The sequence below is a fragment of the Castor canadensis genome, chromosome 2 (assembly GCF_047511655.1).
Source record: "Castor canadensis chromosome 2, mCasCan1.hap1v2, whole genome shotgun sequence".
NCBI classification, from domain to species: domain Eukaryota; kingdom Metazoa; phylum Chordata; class Mammalia; order Rodentia; family Castoridae; genus Castor; species Castor canadensis.
The window spans coordinates 178,126,686-178,136,851 of NC_133387.1; the positions used below are offsets into that span (position 1 = coordinate 178,126,686).

Genomic DNA, 10,166 nt, shown 5'->3' on the forward strand with positions numbered 1-10,166 from the left:
GCAAGTACTATTTCTATTGTTAGTTGATGTTAACCTCATCCATACAGCCTTCCCTGATTCTAAAGCACACAGTGAATGCCGTATGGACAGCCACTTGAATTCTGACTCATTTGCGCAATGCTTTGCATTGTTTCTCCTTTTCTGAACTGTTTTATTGCAGTCTTCTACCTGGTCTCTATGATGTCATGAAGTATGTCTTACAACTTCCTTCAACACAAATCTCTCATTTTAATTGTTTAATACCAATTATTTTACTGAGTGTTAATGATTATGATAATATGATTTGTGGGTAGAGGAGTATAAAGTGAAAGAATTACTTAAGGATTTCCCATACTCAGTCTGCCATGGGTATTTCAACAAATGAAATAGTCTGAAAGAACCTGACTCCTACAACAGAGCTAGTAATTATTTTCATTTGTATTTCATGAAATATAATCATTTGTACTTTTTACATGTATTGGAAGTGAATATCTTGCATTGTAATTACAAGCTGATTCTAATAAAGTAATGTCTGCATAAAGAGTCTCACAGTCATTCTGGGAACAGGGAACTGATCCCAGCCTCAACCCTTGAACTGAGACTATCTTCCTGTAATTCTTGAGGAAGTAGTCTGACTTTCACACACTGTTCAGAGGCAAAAACTTGAAATCAAAAGATGGAAGACCTGCCATAGTAGTTCATATTAGAAAATAAACTAGATTCCGACATATAAAAAGAGTAGATTATAGGTAGGTAGATAGATAGATGATAGATAGAGATGTAAAGGGCAAGGAAATTGCATGAAAATTTTTAAGGAATTTTTTTTCTTTTTTTGAGAAAGCAGGCAGGACTTTTTGATATTCATTTTTAATTTAAGAATAGTTTTTAATGGTTATAAATTTTTTGCAAGATTATTACAGAAGTTTCCCATAAAAAAAAAAAAACTGGCAGCCTGTTTTCCCTCTTGGCAACATTACAATGATACACTTGTCGCAAGTAAAGAGCCAATAGTGGCACATTATTACTCCTAAGCTCATACCTTATTTAGATTTTCTTAGTTGTCATTTTTTTCCTTGAGAATTCCATATAGGATTGCAGATGGTTCTCAGCATCTTAGGCTCCTCTAGACTGTCACAATGTCTCAGTTTTTCCCGTGTGTGCTGTAATAAATTTGAGGATAGTGCTTACTGTTTTACAACATATAGTGCTTAATAGTTTATAGCTAGATCTGGCTGGTCTATTTAATCATGATTAGGTTGAGGTTATGTTGTTTGAAAGGAGACCAGAGAAGTAAGGTACAGTTCACGTCACATTGTGTCACAGGTCATTATCTGCAACCCACACTTCAGGGGTGGGTGATTGTAGTCCACTTATTTGAGGGAGTAACTAAGTAAATTTGGAATTATTTTGTGTTGTATATTTGTCTGCTACCTCTCCTTTGTTTATCACTTATTGAAATGAGTGGCAATATATTCATTTTGTATTTTGAGTTAAATTTTCATACTAGTGTATTTATCTTTTTACTCAGTTTGTTGGAACAAATTTGATATTGAAAGTCCTTTTATTTGATACTTGGACCCCTTTGAAATTCTCCCACCATTTTGTTGTAAGATTTCCTTCTTTTCTGGCACTAAAATATGATACACATATCTTGTAGCTTCCTTGTCCAAACTTAATATTAGCTATTTCTACAAGCAGCTCTTGTTACTTGTATTGTGCATTTATATAAGTGTGAAATAAAATAAGTGCAAATTGGTTCATATTAATGTCTCCTACTCTCATTCAGTACCATATGATTCATAATGGAATCTTCCATTTCTTATATGTAATCTTCCATTTCAGAAAACATGATTGTCATTATCTATTGCTCATTTATTTATTTGTTAATTCCTAGTATATGATTGCAGTTGATTCAGAATTTTTAGCCTGTAACTTTATGGGAAACAACTCTATCAACTTTATCAACTACAGTACAATGATCACACAGTTCTTTTGATCAAAAATCCTGAAATCTCTTCTATTTTCAAAGTTAATTAGGTCAGGATTTTCATTCATAACCCCTTCTCTGAGGTTGTAATATAAAGTGTGTTGAAAATAATAAAGATGGTATACATATGCATAGAAAGACAGAATAATTAAACCCACCAAACTCTGTTGAAAAAGAGGGAGAGGAGGAAAGGAAATATAATGGAGGGGTGAACTTGTTCAATGCATAGAATTCTAACAAAGAAATGCCCTCATAATTTTAATGTATGATAATTCAAAAATAAAAAGAAAATAATAAAGATACATAAGAAATAATTTTGTGCAATAATTACAAATAATTGGCTATTTTTCAAGACTAAAGTAAACAGAATAGAATTGAAATCATGGCTTCAAATGTTTCAAAGATTATTTTCAGATGGGAAATTATTGTCATAAAGACCTCCTAGGGCCTTATCTGGTAGGTTTTAATTTCTATCCTTAAGCCTAATGATTACTACTCTTCCAAAACAAGAGAATATTATACACAAGGGAGCTAATGAGAGTGTCAGAAAAAGGGTAAAAATAAAACTTATTTGCTCTCACACCCCAACAGTTAACCCTTGGTGAAATGAAATTTTTAGGGAACTTCCTTCTATATATTTTTGTAATGCCACTCATGTATCAAAACCTGACATAAGCATAACGTCATTTTGGTATGTGCCTTGGGAAGCTATGAGGACAATTGTAGCATTTGTTAGATAATGTGTATGTGACCTTCTCAGAACTTGAGACCTGAATTCTGATCTCCTAGGTGAAAGAGCTCAGGAGTTCTTATTTGAACTGTTGCCATCAACATCAACAGTTGTTTCACTCAGGGGGCAGTTGGTCTGTAGCTCACATATAACCAGGACTGAAGCTTCCAGGTAAAGAAATGTGAGTAGCTGAACTCTATTTGTCCTAGAACCTTTCAACCTCAGAATGCTGGAGGACCTTCATGACTTCTAATCACCACACATAATAGAAATTTCCTAAAGTTACTCGGAAGTGATTATTTATAGTTTGCTGTTACACATCAGAAAACAGAAAATTATCTTTGCATTCTTTCAACATCTATTTTTTCCAGGCATGTTTCAAAATAGAGGAATTTTGAAGTTCAGGCAACACATATTTCATTAGTTGTACTTCTGCCCTTTGAGATAATAGAAAGCAAGTCTAATCTTGATTGGTTACACTAGTCATGTAGATACTAGGTGTAAATTACTTTTACATAAATCTTCAATTTTCTTGAATAATTACAATTTATAACCCACCATCATAAAACGTAGCCCCCAAATTAAGCATAATTCACCCATACAATTTATCTTGTATGCTTATCACTTCCTTCATTTTAGATACTCTTATAATGAGTCCTTTGAAATTACTGGTCTGTTTTGATGTTTCTTTTTGCATTCACATTTTGAACATGGAAAAATGTTATGTCACTGATTCTTAAAGTTTGAATAGTGTGCAGGCAGACTTTGCTTATTTCTCTCATTCATCCAGACTCTGCATTCTCTTTAAAAGCCTTTATGGAACTCATTAGTAGGATAAAACTGTGTCCTGTAGGACCCACCCAATCATGATGTGTATACCATTGTCTAGTCTGCCTTTCTTGCCTCTGCTAGGTTGTAGCAATCTGAAAAGCAAAGATTCTATATCATTTATTTCTATCCTGGACACACACAGGAAGTTTATTTTATAATCAGTCCACATTCACAGCACAAAAATATTCTTGAGTCACTATCATCACACAAGTATTCATTATTTTCTATACATTAACAATATTTTTCAGTTATTGATAGAATGCTTTTTTTCAACACAAGGTAAAATGTAAAGTCCTATGGAATAAGTCTAGATTTCTCATTTTGTAACTTGTCTTTAGGAATTCGCCATGTTCACATAACAAAGACACATTGTTCTCTGTTTTCAGATACATTACATAGGTATGTCATGTGCATAATATGATACAAGAGGTTTAGCTAAGACGTTATCAATATAACTGAGGACTGCCCCATTCATTTACTCTATTGATCTAGTAAAGATCAAATGAAACAAAGAGTCTGGGTATATTTTAGCAATCTAATGAGGGTTCTGAGTCATCACTACTTTTGAAAGAACACAATTACTTTCTTCTCCAAAGGAATGTTGCCATTTGAAATAACATGGGTTAATCTGGAGGACACTATGCTACGTGAAATAAGCAAGTGACAAAGGACAGATACCACATGATCCTACTTCTATAAAATATCAATAACAGTAAAGTTTATTATTTACTTATACTATGATTGTTATACAATACAGTAACAGTATAGTAATGATTATCAGGACTAGAAGGTAGAAGAAACAGAGTAGTTGTTCAATGAGTACAGATATATTAGATGAATACATTGTAAAGATGTTCTATATAATAAAGTGGCTATAGTCAACAATATGGTATTGTGCACCTAAGTTTAAGAAAGTAGATCTCATATTAAGTATATTGACCATACATACACACCCAAAAAAGCAAACAAACAAGAACAACAAAAAGACACAAGGAAACTAGGGAGATTTAGACATATCTATTACTTTGATTGTGGTGTGGTCTCATGAATGTCTGGGTATGTCCAAACTGATCAAATTTCACACACTGAATATGTGCAGTTCATTCTATATCAATACTTCTCCAATAAAACTGTTGTTTCAAGAAACAAAACTTACTCTCTTAAACCATTTTGGCATTAATGATTCATTCCTGTCTAAGATGCAGCAAAGGGAAACAAAAGCAACTAATGAAGGACAGGTAATATGGGAATTCTCCACCAAGGTCAAATGCATGCAAACATACAGGATGTGATAGCAAAGCAGATCAGAAAGCAGTAGAATTAAGAACATGTGTCAGAGTCATACTTCAGGGGAGGCTGGACACACATAATGAGTCAGAGTCCCACACCTGCAGTTAAAGCTACAAAGATTGGGCAGGAACAATGGAGCTTCTGTGATGGTACCTATTATTTACTGGGGCAACCTCTGAGAGGTAATGAACAGAAAAAACAATTGCAACAGTCAGAAATATAGAAAGATATGTATCGTAGTCCATTTTGTACTACTGTAGCACAATTCCACAGACCAGGTAATATTATAAAGACAAGAAGTTTATTTAAGGATCTAGAAGCTGGGATGTCCAAAGTCAGAGAAACACCTGGTAAGGGCTTTCTTACTGAGCCATGCTATGATGGAAGGGTGAAGGACAAAATATCACACATACTTGAAAGAGTGCAGAAGAGGCTGAACTCATCCTTATTTTAGGAACCTAAACTTGTGATAACTAACCCACTAATGACAACATTAATCCATTTGCCTCATGACTTAGTCTCTCCATAAAGGTCCCACCTTTCAACACTGATGCATTATGAATTAAGTTTCTAACACGTGAACATTGCAGACACATTCAAACCATAGCAATGTGGAACCTCAGTTTCTTTAACAGAGGTAAAATCAGGAGAATTTTTAAAAACATAAAATGGCTTCTATAAGTATACCTAGTAAGCTATCAGTTCTTGCATTACAAAATCAGCAATTTGGCTTGATCTTGAGTTAACTATATCAACCTCTAGACATTCTTAAGCTCTTTTAGGAAAGTAAAGAATTTGCCCAAAATTGGGGATGGTTGTCCTCCATAGGAGATGGCCAAAAGAGAGTGAAAGAAAAAAAGGGCTCAGGTATCTCACTGTCTGCTGGAAATTTTCTGACAGTCTCTTCAGCTATTCTGTGATTTTTGTCCTCCTTAATTATGTTTACTTTTTTGTGCATGTTAATTTTTCTTCTGATAAAAGACATAGAGGATTTGTTTTAAATTGTGTTTTCTTTGTGTGAATAACTCCTAAACAGTGAATATTTAGAAAGGCCTATATTTTTTCTAGCTTATGTAATAGGGAGAAACAAAAATTATAATAGCAAAAGCATTGAGTAAATATAGTACTTTTTTGTTTGTGGGAAAGTGAAATGCCACATTGTTTGAGAAATCCTAATAAGCATATTTGCCATAAACATATAGATCTGTCATTATCTAAATGGGAAAGCCTTCCAGAAGGATGACAAAATAATAAGTTGCATAGAATGTTTTGCCTGATCAACATGGTATCAATATTATTGTATTGTGGTTTTAATTTTATATCACATTTATTGTAATGTAGATGATGTATTATAAAATTTACATTTTAAGTTAATTATTCAGAATTTTAGGACATTGTAGTTATCCAACAAGTTCAGTTGTAAAATATTTTCATCACCATCCCAACTAAAGTCCCATTCTCATTAGCAGTTACATCCTTCCCACAGTGCCTGGAAGATACTAACTTGTTTTTTTATCTTTCTGAATTCTCCTATTCTAGACACTTCCTGTGTAGACTTTTATTGTTGGTTTCCTTCACTTAGCATCTTTCAGGTTCATTTGGGATGCATCATATCTCAGTTCTTCACTTCTGTTTATTGTATGATAATGCTCCATTTTTAGATACACTACACCTTACTTGTCCACTTATAATAGGATGGACATTTGGGTGTCTTCTACTCTTTGGCTATTATAATCAGCACTGCTTTAAATAGCCATGTGTAAGTTTGTGTGTTCATGTATGTTTTCAATTCTTGGAAGCATGCACCAAGCATGGAAATCACTGGATCATATGAGAACTTTTGTTGTATATTTTGAAAATGAACAAACTATTTTTCTGAACAGTCTGTATCATTTTACAATCATATCAGTAATGCATAAATGTTCCATTCCTTCACATCTATCTGTCTTTTTTCCTTACAACCTTCCTGATGGATATGAAGTGTCATTTCACTATAGTCTTGTTTTATAATTTTAAGAATGCTGTCTTATATTTTTGTTTAATTCTTCCTGAGTACTTTATTATGATGGTGCAAATGGATTTTATAATTAATTGTTGAGTTTACTTATTGATCTTGTTTCTACAACCTTCCTGAATTTTTAAATTAGGTCTAACAGTTCTTTGTTACAGATTTCTTAGAATTTTCTACATACGAGATTATATTACATACAAGTAGAGAGAGTTTTATTGCTTGATTTCCAACTTAATTTTCTTGGCTGGTTGCCCTAAGTAGAATCTATAGTATACTGTTGAATAAAATACAGGAAGTGTATAGTTTAACCTATGAACAAAATAGGGAAAGTCTTTAAGTCTTTCACTGTTAAAAGTTGCACTGGTTGTAGTTTTGTGGATGCTGTTATTTTAACATAGAAATACTTCTCTGTTAAAGAGTTAGGAAGAATACAAATAAAGCAAAAAAACTTCTTGCAGACTGAACAAAGTTGTCAATTTTTTTTGATGATCAAGAACTGGGTACTAATAACTACCGTTATAGCATAGAATACGAATAGGGATAGTTCTATCTCGTATTTATTCACGTGTCCTGTATTTATTGGAATTCCAGGGTCTATGACTGCAAGCCTACATAAAGAGGTGTCAGAGAACTAGAGGTAGTGTCTTTAAAGATTATAACTCTGTGTGACACTTCGTGTGTTGTGGGACAATAAGTTTCTACTTCAATATTTTTTTTCTCTTCCTACATAAAATTCCTCAAAGAAGATGGCAGAAGGAAATCATTCCATAGTGACTGAGTTTATTCTTACTGGGCTAACAGATAAAGAAGAGCTCCAGCTGCCCCTCTTCCTTCTCTTCCTAGGAATCTATGCGCTAACAGTGGTGGGGAACCTGGGCATGATAACCTTGATCCTGCTTAGTTCCCACCTGCACACCCCCATGTACTTTTCTTTACCAATCTGTCCTTCATTGACCTCTGCCATTCCACTGGAATTACCCCAAAAATACTGGTTAGCTTTGTGAAGAAGAAAAACATCATCTCCTACCCTGAATGCATGACTCAACTCTACTTCTTCCTTGTCTTTGTTATATCAGAATGCCACATGTTGACTGCAATGGCCTACGACCGCTATGTTGCCATCTGTAACCCCTTGCTATACAATGTGACCATGTCCTATCAGGTCTGTCCCTGGATGGTCATTAGGGTATATGTAATGGGCCTGACTGGTGCCACAGCTCACACAGTCTGCATGCTAAGAGTGCTTTTTTGTAACATTGATAGCATAAACCAGTATTTCTGTGATCTTTTTCCACTATTAGAACTCTCCTGTTCTAATATTTTTATCAATGAGGTAGTAGTTCTATGTTTAAGTGCTTTTAATATCTTTGTACCAACCCTGACCATCCTTGGCTCTTACATCTTCATCATTGTCAGCATCCTCCACATTCGCTCGACTGAGGGCAGGTCCAAAGCCTTCAGTACCTGCAGCTCCCACATCTCAGCAGTTGCTGTCTTCTTTGGATCTCTTGCATTCAGGTACCTGCATCCATCATCAGTCAGCTCCAAGGACCAAGGGAAAGTGTCCTCTGTGTTTTACACCATTGTCGTGCCCATGCTGAACCCCCTGATCTACAGCCTGAGGAATAAGGATGTCAAAACTGCCCTAAATAGCTTCCTGAAAAAAAGATTTTTTATATGAAAAGGAGTATTTTATATTATCAAAAACTTGTATTTTCTGGAGATGTGGTAAAGAATCAGTCCACAGACACAAATTAGTGTTCCCAAATCATGAGATTACTGTGAATACTTGACTTATGAAATAAATCTTGCAAGGGTAGGGATGGATTCCTGGAATTAGACATGTTGGGGACAGCATTGCTCTGGAGTGCTCCAGATTTCACCACTCAAAGTAGCTTGTATCGCCTCTAAACATTTCTTAAAATTGTTCAAAGCTTTCTTATGGATTATTATACTTTAGGTATATGGAACATGTTTTCAGGCAAAACTTGTTTATTTTATTATAGGGAATAAATACATTTGATCAGTATCTCTTGATATTCTCAGTATTTTGTGTGCCTGACCTTTTGATCTAAGTGATTTGCCAAACATTTGTAACAGTGTGGTCTCTAAAATAAATAATTTTAGCAAAATTTAAATATATAAATATGATCACTATGTCTTTCCACATGTATGGAAATATATTAGCAGAATATGGGGACAGTTGATGAGTGCTAAGATAGTTCCTACCTACAAGAAGAAAATACTATGTTGGAAGTGACTGACAATCTTAAACAGGATTCCATATGTTATACATATATATTTGTGCAATATTCTACTTTGGTAACTTTGCCAACACCTCGATTTTGTCAACAAATTTCTAGTTATTTTTCTCTCTCCAAAGAGATAATTTTTTTCCAACAAAAATTACAGAATCTCTGATGCAGAAGTAGTGTTCTTTTACTATTGCATTCATTTGGGTTACTTTTGTACATAGAAAAGTTAAAATTGGAAAAATGTTTTCTGAAAAGTGAAAAGTATGCCTTCTACTCAAAAATTCACTATCCGTTCTGGAAAAAAATTATTTCCTGAGGGTCAGGGAAGACATTTCCAACCAATAAATCTGCTTTCCTCTTCTTTGCCCAGCTAAGAACCTGTTTGCTGCACTTAAAAAATGGTAACAAGAAAACCTCCATTAGTCCTCCTGGGAGAGAACCATCACCATCAGTGTGTCACAGCTCTGGCTGACATCCACAGGTTACTCAGTTCTCATGCTTTCTCCTCCTGGTGTTAGGAGCACCCAGGTGACTTTCCCATCTATCCCTAGAATAGCTTCTCAGAGTTTTGGAGACCAGATATTCCCTTTTAATTGTAGGGTTACTTCTAGATGATAGGTCATGGTTGTGTTCTTTGAGATTTCTTGAAGCTTCAAAGACTTTGGGAATGTTGCATTAGGGAGACAAGCCTGGAAATCTAAATAACACCATGTTCTTCCTGTCCCTCTCTAAGGGCTCCTTATGCTTCTCTAACCCACCTTGAACATTTAAACCTGGGTATCTGTACAACTGAGGCAGGCTAGCAACCAGAAAAAAAACCTGTAATGGGACTCCCTTCTCTTAAACAAACAGATACCCATTCTGGACTTTTTTTTAAACTAACCACCAGCACCACCTAAGCCATCTCTACAGCAATAAAATCTCCTCCATGTTGTAAATACCCTGTTAGTTGTAAATATCTTTGGAAGATAGTGTTTGAAGGGGCACCTCTGCACTGGTTTGCCTGGTAAAAGGGAGATCTGCCCCAATTTGATCTGTTCCTGTTGGGAATATGTACAGGAATGCTATCACTGTGTTTATTCT

The 10,166-nt window shown here is 34.7% G+C and overlaps 1 pseudogene; it reads left to right on the plus strand.

Annotated features, from left to right (window-relative positions):
• The first annotated feature begins 7,574 nt into the window (after nt 1-7,574).
• LOC141417892 (olfactory receptor 8G50-like) lies at nt 7,575-8,509 on the plus strand (annotated as a pseudogene).
• Nucleotides 8,510-10,166: the final 1,657 nt, after the last annotated feature.